Source organism: Ornithorhynchus anatinus, chromosome 14 (genome assembly GCF_004115215.2).
Source record: "Ornithorhynchus anatinus isolate Pmale09 chromosome 14, mOrnAna1.pri.v4, whole genome shotgun sequence".
Classification (NCBI taxonomy): domain Eukaryota; kingdom Metazoa; phylum Chordata; class Mammalia; order Monotremata; family Ornithorhynchidae; genus Ornithorhynchus; species Ornithorhynchus anatinus.
The window spans coordinates 48,859,337-48,863,973 of NC_041741.1; positions in this window are offsets into that span (position 1 = coordinate 48,859,337).

Here is a 4,637-nt window from a genome sequence, read left to right on the forward strand (position 1 = left end):
GTCTATTTATTGCTATTGTTCTTGTCTGCCTGTTTCCCCCGATTAGACTGTAAGCCCGTCATAGGGCAGGGACTGTCTCCATCTGTTACCGATTTGTTCAATCCAAGTGCTTAGTACAGTGCTCTGCACATAGGAAGCGCTCAATAAATACTATTGAATGAATGAATGACTCCCAAGCCCCTGCTTTTTCCACTGAGCCACACTTTCTCTCTGTGTCTCAGCCCCAGTCAAGTCACTCTCTCCTCTCTCTGTCTCTCCCAGACCCACACAAGCCTCCCCCATTTTCTCTCTCCTGTCTCTTTGTCTCTGTATCTCATAGACCCAAATGAGCCTCTTTTCCCTCCCCCTCCCCCTGTCTCTCTCCACCCCCTGTCTCCACCCCATCTCTCTCTGTCTCTGCCTCTCACAGACCCAAACGAGGCACTCTCCCTCTTTCTCTCTCCCCCACTGTCTGCCTCTGTCAGACAAGCCCCCCTCCTCCCTCTGTCTCTCTCTCCCCCCACTCCCCCTCTGTCTCTCCCTGTCTCTGTCTGTCTCTCCCAGACTCAAACAAGTCCCTCCGCCCCCCCGCCTGTCTCTCTGTCAGACAAGCCCCCCTCCCTTCCCCTCTGTCTCTCTCTGTCTCTCCCAGACCAAACAAGTCACTCTCCCTCTGCCACTCTCCCCCTCTGTCTCTCCCCTCCACTGTCTGTCTCTCTCTCTGTCAAACCCCTCTCCCTCCCCGCTGTCTCCGTCTCTCACAGACCCACTCTCCCTCACCCTTCCTCTGTCTCTCTCTCCCTCTCTGTCTCTTTCTATCTCTGTCCCAGACCCAGACAAGCCATTCTCCCTCTGTCTCTCTTCCCTCTCTGTCTCTCTCTGTCACACAAGCCCCTCTCCCCCTCTGTCTCTGTCTGTCGCAGAGGCAGACAAGCCCCTCTCCCTCTCTCTCCCTCCCTGTCCCCCTCTGTGTCACTGTCTCTGTCACAGACAAGGGCTCCCAGCCTGTCCTTCCCCTTTTTATCCCCTCCCCGCCCGACGGGGTTTCCCGGCCAGGCCAGGACCGAGGGCGGGGCCGAGCCGGCGGGGACCCCGGTGTCCCTGCCGGAGAGGAAACCCAGACAGGCAGGGAGACAGACCCACGCCCAAATCCACCCCACCTTTTAAGTAATAATAATCGTGGGATTGCTTAAACCCTTACCATTAATTACAACTCCGCTAGCTGCTCAGCGCTTACCGCTGTACTAAGCACTGGGGTGGGTAATAATAATAATAATGATGATGATAATGTTGGTATTTGTTAAGGGCTTACTATGTGCCGAGCACTGTTCTAAGCACTGGGGTAGACATAGAGGAATCAGGTTGTCCCACGTGGGGCTCACAGTCTTCATCCCCATTTTACAGATGAGGTCACTGAGGCACCGAGAAGTGAAGTGACTTGCCCACAGTCACACAGCTGACAAGTGGCAGAGCCGGGGTTTGAACCCATGACCTCTGACTCCAAAGCCCGTGCTCTTTTCCACTGAGCCAAGCTGCTTCTCTGGGTACAAGGTAATTGGATGGGACACAGTCCCTGTCCCACGTGGGGCTCACGGGCCCAATGCCCAGTTTCCCGATGAGGAAACTGAGGCTCCAGAAAAGTGAAGTGACTCGCCCAAGGTCACACAGCAGATACGTGGCAGAGACAAGTGGATTAGAAGCCAGTTCCTTCCGACTCCCAGGCCTGGGCTCTAGGCACTAGGCTATGTCAGACACCCTACTAAGCGTTGGGGGAGCTTCATTCATTTAGTCGTATTTATTGAGCGCTTACTGTGTGCAGAGCACTGTACCAAGTGCTCGGAAAGTACAATTCGGTAACAGATAGAGACAATCCCTACCCGGCAACGGATTTGCAATCTAGAAGGGGGAGACAGACAACAAAACAAGTAGACAGGCATCAGTAGCATCAAAGAGATACTAGGTAAGGGGGTGGGACACAGTCCCTGTCCCATATAGGGCTCAGGATCTTAATCCCCATTTTCCAGATGAGGGAACCGAGGCTCAGAAAAGGGAGGTGGCTTGCCCGAGATCACACAGCAGACAAGTGGCAGAACGGGGATTAGAAGCCAGGTCCTTCCGACTCCCAGGCCCGGGCTGTAGCCGCTAAGCCACGCTGCTTCGCAGGAGTAATAATAATGTTGGTATTTGTTAAGCGCTTACCACGTGCACAACACTGTTCTAAGCACTGGGTTAGATACAGGGTAATCAGGTTGTCCCACGTGAGGCTCACAGTTAATCCCCATTTTACGGATGAGGTAACTGAGGCCCAGAGAAGTGAAGTGACTCGCCCACAGTCACCCGGCTGACAAGTGGCCGAGCTGGGATTCAAACACATGACCTCTGCCTCCCAAGCCCGGGCTCTTTGCACAGAGCCACGCTTTGATACGAAGGGTACTAGGATTAGTGCTAATACTAAAAATGGTGTCTGTCGAGCACTTACTCCGCCAAGCTCGAATACCACAGTTATTATGATTATGAGGGACCCTCGTAGCCGCCCCCCTCCACTCGCTTCTGAGGAATTGCCCTCCCAAGGGGCCCTCTCTTGGGAAAGACTTTCCTCCCCAAGCCCCCATTCGAAGGGGCACTTTGGGAACAAGGCTGTTCCTCTGCCTCAGAGACCCCTTTTCTCCAGAGGCACCGCTGAGGTGGTGACCCCCGCAGAGAGGGAAACCCACAAGGGAAGACTCATGCCCCCCATCCACTGCTGCCCCCCCCCAGAGGTCACCCTCGAAGGCCTCTCGGCTTCACTTCCTGTCCTCGTGCTGCACCCACTCTTCTCACCCCCAACTCCCCCAGACAGGAGTTAGGGGAGTTGAGGTGGGCTGTTAGCACTAATATTTCAATCAATCAATCAATTGTATTTACGGAGCGCTTTCTGTGTGCGCGGCACCGTACTAAGCACGTGGGAGAGTACAGTTATAGCAGGCGGTAGGCACGGTTCCCCGCCCACGAGGAGCTCGGGGTCTAGGAGGGGGACACGGACATTAATATAAATACAGAAGTTACGGATACGGACATAAGCGTTGTGGGGCTGAGTGGGGGCTTAATAAAGGGCGCAGATCCGAGTACAAGGACAAGGCAGAAGGGAATGGGAGAAGAGGAAATGAGGGCCTAGTCGGGACGTCCTCCTAGTCAGGAGATGCGCTTTCAATAAGCTGACCTCGCAGGACTTGTCGCTCTGTTGCCGTATTGTACCTTCCCCCACGCGTAGTACAGCGCTCTGCACAGGGTAAGCACTTAATACGTACGATGGAATGAGTGAATCTGTCGGATATGAAGAGAGAGGGCGTGAGAGGTGAGCGGCGGGAGGCGAGATGGAGGTACAGTGGGTAGGTTGGCATTAGAAGAGCGAAGCGTGTGGGCTGGGCCGTAGTAGGAAATCAGGGACTCGGTATTTATTAAGCGCTTACTGGGCGCACAGCCCTGTACTAAGCACCGGGCACGTCTGTCCTTTGCATCCGACCGGGGCAGGTGGTGAGATCGATTCGCAGACAAGGATTGGGGGGCGGGGGGGGGGGGGGCGTGATCACAAACAAGGCCCGGGCAGTCCCTGCTGTTCAGTTTGCAATCGAAAATGTAAATATGCCAACCGCCAAGAGACGCAAAGGAAGAAAGAGGCCGTGTTGCCTAGGGGAGATCGTGCAGCCCTACAAGTTGGACGACCTGGGGTCTCGAACTAGCTCTGTCACCCGTCTACTCCAGGACCTCGGGCAAGTCACCGAACCTCCCCACGCCTCCGTTTTTCCCTCTGCAGAATGGGAATAATAATACCCGACCTCCTTATCCCTACCCCGCCCGTGAGAAGCGGCGTGGCTCAGTGGAAAGAGCCCAGGCTTGGGAGTCAGAGGTGATGGGTTCGAATTCTGGCTCTGCCCCTTGTCAGCTGTGTGACTGTGGGCAAGTCACTTCACTTCTCTGTGCCTCAGTTACCTCAGCTGTCGAATGGGGAGAAAGACTGTGAGCCTCACGTGGGGCAACCTAATTACCCTGTATCTACCCCAGCGCTTAGAACAGTGCTCTGTACATAGTGAGCGCTTAACAAATACCACCACCATTATTATTATTATTATTAAGTTGGACGACCTGGGGTCTAGAACTAGCTCTGCCACCTGTCTACTCCAGGACCTCCGGCAAGTCACCGAACCTCCCCACACCTCCGTTTTTCCTTCTGTAAAATGGGAATAATAATACCTGACCTCCTTATCCCTACCTCATGGGAATGTCGCTTCTCTCCCTCTCCAACGCAGCCCACACACTTCATTCCTCTAGCCCCAGTGGTCTCACTGGGCCTCGATCTCGCCTGTCTCGCCGCCGACCCCCCCCCGCCCGCGACCTACCTCTGGCCTGGAACGCCCTCCCTCCTCAAATCTGACAGACGATCACTCTCTCCCTCCTTCAAGGCCTTATTGAAGGCCCATCTCCTCCAAGAGGCCTTCCCAGACTAAGCCCCACTTTTCCTCATCTCCTACTCCCTTCTGCGTCGCCCTGATTTGCTCTCTGCTCTTCCCCCACTCCCAGCCCCACAGCACTTAGGTCCATATCTTTCATTTTATTTTTATTGATGTCTGTCTCCCCCAGTCTAGACGGTAAGCCCACTGTGGGCAGGGAATGGTGTCTTT